The sequence below is a fragment of the Macaca mulatta genome, chromosome 12 (assembly GCF_049350105.2).
Source record: "Macaca mulatta isolate MMU2019108-1 chromosome 12, T2T-MMU8v2.0, whole genome shotgun sequence".
Classification (NCBI taxonomy): domain Eukaryota; kingdom Metazoa; phylum Chordata; class Mammalia; order Primates; family Cercopithecidae; genus Macaca; species Macaca mulatta.
The window spans coordinates 94538650-94547734 of record NC_133417.1 but is presented as its reverse complement, the minus strand read 5'-3'; positions in this window follow the sequence as shown (position 1 = coordinate 94547734).

The following is a 9085-nucleotide window of genomic DNA, read 5'->3' as shown; positions in this document are numbered from 1 at the left end:
TGAGGATAGATGTCTGCTGGCTCTACAGAGAGCCACATTCTACATAAAGGAAACATTTATTGGGGACTTGATCTAAACTGTGATCAGTCCTAAGGATGCAGATTGGACTCAGACATAGTTGATCAGAGTCTCCTTTCCTTTCTCCTAAAATTGAGAACTTGAGAGCATTTGGCATCACCCTGCAGCTACAGATCTGTTCATGATGATTGTGCAAACTAGATGCCTCTGTTAGGTTTGGCTGCTGTCTGGAACAGGCTCTCTGCTCTCTCCCACAGGGGTCAAGGCTGGGGTTGAAGATCTGTTCTGAATGTTTGCAGTTGTAACTGCAAGGCCTATGACCTTGAAAAATGAACAGAACCACATTAGCAAGGGGAGGCCTCAGCTCTTAATATGGGCATTTTGCTAGTCTGTGCATCTTGAGAGAGAGGCCCTGTGTAGGAAGAAGCAGCATGGAGTTGAAGAGTTAATAGGCATTTTTACAGCTGCTGCTCTTACCTTTGCAGACTACTGCTCGGAGCAGGAGGAAGGAAGGAAGCGTAAAAGAATCACTGCTGGGCTGGACAGCCATTGTTGTTTACTTCCTCAGACCATAGAAGTAGGGCCGGAGTAGGTGACCCGTGTGGCTGTGTCATGCGGGAGCTTCTAAATATGGGGTCAAACACAAATAACTGCAGAGCCAATTAGGTCATTAAAATGAATGAAGTAGATTTAGAAATAGGAAAATATTCATTTTTTATGTAATTGCATTTTACAAAAGGGTTTAATTTTGTTCCCACTTAAAAACAAATTCATTACATTTTTTTTCCTGCTTTTCTCTGTTGCATGCAGGCTTCTTACGGTGATTAAGTTGGTTCTTTCAGCATACACACCCTTTGTTTGCATATTAAACATAGGTAAATCATCTTCATTTCTATAAAGAAATATCCCCCTTTTTTGGAAACATCTGGCTTGCTTTTTTTTTTTCATTTTTCCTTACCCTTTAAGAAAATAAGAGTATAAATAAGAAATTACTTTCCTGTTTCCTGTAAGACAAAGTGCAAGAGGCATGCTAAATTGCAATGACCTTGGCAGTCCTATTGGAGTGGTAATAGGGTGCACCGAGGGTAAGGGGTCAGCTGTAAGCACTCCCCATTGCCATGCTGGAATGTGGGTCCTGTGTTGTCAGATCTTTTGATCTTCAAAGAGGAGCCGGGGATTCTGGAATCTCCAAATTCTTTTTCGTTTGTTTTTTGTTTTTGAGACAGTCTCACTCTGTCACCCAGGATGGAGTGCAGTGGCATGATCTGGGCTCACTGCAACCTCCACCTCCTGGGTTCAAGCAATTCTTGTGCCTCAGACTCCCGAGTAGCTGGGGCTACAGGCCCCCGCCATCACACCCATCTAATTTTTGTATTTTTAGTAGAGATGGGGTTTCACCATGTTGGCCTGTCTGGTCTCGAACTCCTGACGTCACGTGATCTGACCGGCTTGGCCTCCCAAAGTGCTGGGATTACTAGCGTGAGCCACTGCCTCCAGCCTGGGATCTCCAAGTTCTTTAATATTGGCAACTTATTTCGAAGTGCTAAAAATACTTTGCTAGCCAAACAAAATACATGCCATTTTAAAAGCTTTTCTCTCAGGGGATTGTTTGTGAGCAAGGAAATATAATTAAAGCTACTGTGTCCGGAATTGGTGGGCTCTTGGCCTCACTAACTTCAAGAATGAAGCTGCGGACCCTCGCAGCGAGTGTTACAGTTCTTAAAGGTGGTGTGTCCGGAGTTTGTTCCTTCAGACGTTCAGATGTGTCTGGAGCTTCTTCCTTCTGGTGGGTTCGTGGTCTCGCTGTCAGGAGTGAAGCTGCAGACCTTCGTGGTGAGTGTTACTGCTCTTAAAGGCCGCGTGTCTGAAGTTGTTCGTTCTTCCCAGTGGGTCCATGGTCTCAGTGACTTCAGGAGTGAAGCTGCAGACCTTCACAGTGAGTGTTACAGCTCATAAAGGCAGCGTGGACCCAAAAAGTGAGCAGCAGCATTTATTGCAAAGAGCAAAAGAACAAACCTTCCACGGTGAGGAAGAAGACCCAAGCAGGTTGCCGCTGTCACGGGCAGCCTGCTTTTATTCCCTTATCTGACCCCACCCACATCCTGCTGATTGGTTCATTTTACAGAGAGCTGATTGGTCTGTTTACAATCCTCTAGGTAGACATAAAAGTTCTCCAAGTCCCCACTAGGTTTGCTAGATACAGAGTACCAATTGGTGTATTTGCAAACCTTGAGCTAGACACTGAGTGCTGATTGGTGTATTTACAAGCCCTGAACTAGACACAGAGTGCTGATTGGTGCATTTACAATCCTTGAGCTAGACACAGAATCACAGAGTGCTAGTCCTCCAAGTCTACACTAGGTTAGCTAGATACAGAGTATCAATTGGTGTATTCACAAACCCTGAGCTAGACACAGAGTGCTGATTGGTGCATTTACAATCCTTGAGCTAGACACAGAGTGCTAGACAGAAAAGTTCTCTAAGTCCCCACTAGGTTAGCTAGATACAGAGTGCTGATTGGTGCACATACAATCCTCCAGCTAGATATAAAAGTTCTCCAAGTCCCCATCCAGTTCAGGAGCCCAGCGGGCTTCACCCAGTGGATCCTGCACCAGGGCTGCAGGTGGAGTTGCCTGCCAGTCCCGAGCCGTGCCTGCACTCCTCAGCCCTTGGGCTGTCCATGGGACTGGGCGCCACCGAGCAGGGGGCCATGCCCTCTGGGGAGACTCAGGCCGCGGGAGCCCACCGCAGCGGGGGGAGCTCAGACATGGCGGGCTGCAGGTCCCGAGCCCTGCCCTGCGGGGAGGCAGCTAAGGCCCGGCAAGAATTTGAGTGTGGCGCTGGCGGGCCGGCACTACTAGGGGACGCGGCGCAACCTCTGCAGCTACTGGCCTGGGTGCTAAGCCCCTCACTGCCCTGGGCCGGCGGCCCTAGCTGGCCGCTCCGTGTGAGGGGCCCGCGGAGCCCACGCCCGCGCCCGGCGGAACTCACACTGGCCCAAGGGCACAGCCCCGGTTCTCGCCGGCACCTCTCCCTCCACACCTCCTGGGAAGCAGAGGGAGGAGTTTCCGGCCTCAGCCAGCCCAGAGAGGGACTCCCACGGTGCCGTGGCGGGCTGAAGGGCTCCTCAAGCGCCGCCAGAGTGGATGCCGAGGCCAAGGAGGCACTGAGAGTGAGGGCTGCTAGCACACTGTCACCTCTCACTACTAAGTGTGGGAAGAGAGCAGAATGAATGGACAAGAATTGCAAAGTAAGGAGAACAAGAAAGAACTGGGCAGACATTTGTGGTAAAGAATATTAAGCTATTAAGCATCCTTTATTGGAGGTTCCTTCAGGCCAAATGATCTATGTATTTCTTACTTGCCATACTGATGTAAGTATGAATTCTACCACATAGTTCCTTTATTCCATGTGTTTGCACTATTGGGCTGTAGGATAATGACGTTTAAAAAAAAGAAAAAGCTTTCAAGTTGCCAGAATCATAAAGATGGTGCACTCCTGTTTCGAAAAAGAAAAGAAGCACCAAATTTTAAAGAATGAAAATTCACTTCTCCCATTCCACTCCCTGAATCCTCAGAAGTATCCACTGTGAACAGTTTAGGGTTTGTTCTTATAGTTCGTTTTTACTGAAGTTTTGAAAACAAATCTTTCTATATTATAATTTGGTTTCCTCAACAAGATTCTATCTCTGCTGACTATTATGTATTTTTTTCCCACATTCTAAGGAAGGTTAAAATAAAAGTCATATTTGCATTAAGATTGTTGATACAGAAATTTAAAACTTTCATAGAACAAAGGAAAATAGACACACAATTTATCTAGTCTAATATTAATATTTATTGTGATTAAAAATAAATTTAGTCCATGATTCTTTTCAGCCAAGGAAAAAGATCGCTGAGTTTTACTTTCCTCTGTCAAATGATACTTCAAACTCTGTAATGTCAGTTAAGTATTGCTCCTTCTTTTTATAATGTCGTCTTCCTCTTGATCTGCCTTCCAGAAAAATCTTTGCTATCGGGAAATTTTTATTTTATAGGACAGCAATTCAAGAATAGAGTTGAAAAGTTAGAAGAACCTTGTGGCAACACATACACAATTAGCACAAGTCTGAACTGGGTACACTTAGTCACACTTTAAAAGTTAAATGACTTTTTCTTCCTTATAAGGAGACTTGTTTTCAACTCCAAAAGGGAGCAAGTATTTTATCTAAAGAATGGACAAATGGGAGATCAAAGTACAATACAAGTAAGTGCTTTTTTTTTTTTTTTCATGTTCTTTATCCTGGCCTCTATGTAGGTTAGTATATATTCTTCTATTTGAACATTTTCCTTATTGCATTTTACTGGGAGAAAAGTGCACTGCAAAGTTTCTGAAGTAAATATGTTCAAAATCGACTTGGTGGTTGTCCTAAACTATTGTATACAATTGTAATGATGATAATACAGAAGTTAATCTAATTAAATAGATTGAAGATATAAGAGAATAGATATATTTTATGGTAACTAAAATACTTCAAAAGAAATCCATGTTTTGAAGAATTATGTTTTAAAGACCTTATAATAAATGATCTCAAATAAGCAGGACATGGTCACATATTAAGTCCTATCTAAAGTAATATTTGAGCTTAATGTAAAGATAATTAAAAGAATGTCCAATGATAGATTTAATATTTTATTTAATACTATGTATTAACCAAATAGATACATATCTTCTTACCTATTAAATCCAAGGTATTTATGTAAAGACACTCCAGTGGAAAGGAATTAACATTTGAACATCTATTATTTGTCAACACTTTATTCATTTAGTCCTCACCATAACTCGGTGAAAAATATATTATGTGTGCTTTATAGATGAGGAAACATTCTTAGAATAAACGTCATGTGCTTGTGCAACTAGTAAGTAGCAGAACAGAATCTAAAACGATTTCTGTCTGTGTCCAAAGGCTTTCTCTCCTCCATATCCCACAACCCTGGCCTGAGCTTTTTCTAATGAGAAGTGCCAGAAAATCCTTAATATCCTAAGGGGCCTATTTGTTTATGGCAAATGAGGATTCCTAGGGTGGAATCATCACCAGATCAAAGACAAATTTCTGGCATGAAAAAGTATTAATAGGGCCACGGTGGCTCATGCCTGTAATCCCAGCACTTTGGGAGGCCTAGGGGGTGCGGATCACGAGGTCAGGAGCTCTAGACTAGCCTCGTCAATATGGTGAAACCCTGTCTCTACTAAAAAATACAAAAATTAGCCAGGTGTGGTGGCGTGCACCTGTAGTCCCAGCTGCTCAGGAGGCTGAGGCAGGAGAATCTCTTGAACCCGGGAGTCAGAGGTTGCAGTAAGCTGAGATTGCGCCACTGCACTCCAGCCTGGGTGACAGAGCGAGACTCTGTCTCAAAAAAAAAAAAAAAAAAGCATTAATAGATGAGTGAGTACTGATAATAAGTCCTAGTACAAAAGGCTGTAACACTAGTACAAGCCATCGTTTCCGGAGTAGCTTAGATTGACAGATAAGGAGAACCAGTGAGGGAAGCTGGCAGAAGGATCTATACAAAACAGCTGCTCCTGTTCACCCATGCAGAACATATTTGCAGTGAAACTGATATGGTGACATTTGCAAGTGAATGGCTGAAGAAAGTTAACAATTAGTTAGGATGGGGGTGGTACTCCTGGTGAAGGTATGCCCCACCACAACGCCCGCCCAGAGCACACCCTCCTGTCCTCCTGTTCTGATGTTGGGAGTGGAACCCTGATTTACCTTTGTGCTCTCTGCCCATGTATCTTAAAGAAGTCTACCCAGTGACACGACTTGCCCACTAGCACAGAAATCCTTCTAGTCAGTGTGATATCTGTTCAGAAAAACCCCACTTAACAACAGAGGAAATGCACACGAGCTACTTGAATTCATCAATCTAGTCTTTCTCTCATGAGTATGTGCAGATAACCAATGATGGCCAGATATCTGGGGAAAATCAACAGCATCAGATAGGACTAAGATGAAAAAAGAAAGTCATAGACCAGTGAAAACAGGTTATTTAGGGAAGAAAAAATTTTAAAAATGCTAGTTAATGTCCTCAGAGATTGATGAAAGAATGGTGTCTATAAGGAAAGTACATGGTTTTATGCAAAAAGAGAACAAGAGGAAATTAAAAATATGATTGCCCCTCCCTCCCTCCATTTAATAAAAGTCTGGGCTTAAAAGTAGAGCAAACAGACAAAGTAACTATGAGAGAAAAAAAGTAAGAGATCATAAAGATTAATCTAGGATGTCAAATACCTTTCTATTGAGAAATCAAGTGAGAGAGAGCAGATAAACAGAGGAGCTGAACTGGGGGTGGGGGACATAGAAGGAGAAGGAAGCTGGACTACCTTAATGCAATGATGAAGAGTTTATATGTTTCTTGTGTAATGTGGAAAAAAAGCAACAAGAAACTTCAGGAAAAACACAAAAACTTGTACAAGACAGTCATGTTCCACAGAGCAAACTGTTTCATATGGCATGATGCTGAGGAATTACTGGAGTAAAAGAAAAGAAAATTAAGTTCACTTTGATTTTTCTTTTTTTTTTTGGAGACAAGGTCTTACTCTGGCTCAGGCTGGAGTGCAGTGGCATGATCTCAGCTCACTGCAGCCTCCAGATTGTCAGTTCAAGAGATTCTCCTCCCTCAGTCTCCCAAGTAGCTGGGATTACAGGCACGCACCACCACGTCTGGCTAATTTTTTTGTATTTTTAGTAGAGATGGAGTTTCACCATGCTGGCCAGGCTGGTCTTAAACTCTTGGTCTCAAGTGATCCACCCAACTCAGCCTCCCAAAGTGCTGGGACTGCAGGTGTGAGCCACTGTGCCTGGATACTTTGATTCTTAAATCATTTCCTTTGAGTGGCAAAGTTTTCCTTACATAGGATTACATTTCTTTCTTCTGAGGTTTAATCGTAATACTTGATTTTGCACCGAATAATATCAACATCATAATAATGTTCTATATGCTATTCGTTTCTAACTTTTAGAATTAACCAGTAAACAAAGCTTAGAAGACTTAATAAAATAAGGACAAGACTCTATAAAACAAAACTTTATTAAAAAACCAAGACTTTATTTTAAAAACCAAGACTGTATTTAAAAACAAGGCTTTATTTTAAAAGCCTTTATATAAACTAGACTTTGCCAGGTATGGTGGCTTATGCCTACTGCAATCCCAACTACATGGAAGGCTGAGGTGGGAGGATTGCTTGAGGCCAGGGGTTCATGACTAGTCTGGGAAACACAGGAGATTCTGTCTAAAGAAATAAAAAATAAACAAATATGCTGTGTGTGGTGACATGCATCTGTAGTCCCAACTACTCAGAAAGATCACTTGAGCTCAGGAATTTGAGGCTATAGTGAGCTATGATTGCACCACTTGCACCCTATCCTGGGCAACAAAGGGAGATATTGTCTCTAAAACAAACAATCCACAGGATTTTATATTAAAAAACCAAAAAAGAAAAAAAAAACCCAAGACTTCATAAAACAAAGATAGAGTATACTGTAAATGTTATAAATACTAGTAATTGAAAAATCATGGTATAGTTAACAAAACCTGGGAGCTACAGGTGAGAAGAAATGAAGGATAGTGGAGCATTCATACGTTCTCACTTTATAGAGAGGAAGTTGAGATACTTCCTAAAATTAGTGAAAAAGTAAAAAGAATTTAAGCTTATTATTTGAAATAATGAAAGGTAACTAATAAACAGTTATACAGTAACCAACAAAACCTGAGAGAATGATTAGGGAGAAAGCAGCGAGTGAGATGAAGCACTGATCTTTCACAGTGGGTCATTGTTTTGGTTGCTAAATCAAGAAATAGAGCTATATTAGTAGTATTGAGAATTAGATGAGGCAGGCTAACATCAGTCACTTCAACAGATCCTAATCCTTACCTAAATCTTTTACCTATACGTTTGTTAACAAGCTCATTCTTCTCAAATACATATCTTAATGAGCCCAGTGATTGACTTATTGGGAGAACAACTTACACCATTCATTTGGAAACACAGGTTTAGGAAGATATAAGCAGACTTTTTCAGAAGTCTATTATTGTGATGTGTTAATGGTCATTAAATTGACTGTAAGATTGCCCTCTTTTAAGAGTGAAACGTGTATTTGCGTAAAGAGGAAGGAAGAGACTGTATGGTCTTAGAACGAAGTTAATTGAAATACAAATATATGTCAAAATGTGTTATAAATTATGTTATACTGTCTTCATCATGTGCAAATGTGTTGACTATGGCTTGTAGGTTATTTGCATCTGATGCTTTTTTTTCAGTCTTCTCACTTTCTTTTTTTTTTTTTTTTTTGAGACGGAGTCTTGCTCTGTCACCCTGGCTGGAGTGCAGTGGCACGATCTTGGCTCACTGCAAGCTCCGCCTCCTGGGTTCATGGCATTCTCCTGCCTCAGCCTCCCGAGTAGCTGGGACTACAGGTGCCCGCCACCACACCCGGCTCATTTTTTTTTTTTTTTTTTTTGTATTTTTAGTGGAGAAGGGGTTTCACCGTATTAGCCAGGATGGTCTCGATCTCCTGACCTTGTGATCTGCCCATCTCGGCCTCCCAAAGTGCTGGGATTACAGGCGTGAGCCACCACGCCGGGCCTAGTCTTCTCAGTTCTAATTATCTTTTATTTTTCTCTCTTTCCTGGCAGTATTTCATTCATATTCTCTGATTTTTTTGCAGTTCTTAAAACTCTTAGATCTTTGATTTTAAGCAAATAAATGTTTAGCAATGCATACAGGTCTTATAAACAGTTTCATGCAATATGTTATGTTCAAAATGGTGACACGTGTTTAACATAATACATTGTAGAAATTCCAAGTTTGACTTCCAAAGATTAAACAAATACTCAGACATGAATTGACCTGTCAGTGTCAACATTTATAAGATAAGAGTCACAGTTTCCTTTTTTTTTTTTGAGACGGAGTCTGGCTCTGTTGCCCAGCCTAGAGTGCAGTGGCGCGATCTCGGCTCACTGCAAGCTCCGCCTCCCGGGTTCACGCCATTCTCCTGCCTCAGCCTCCCAAGTAGCTGGAAGTA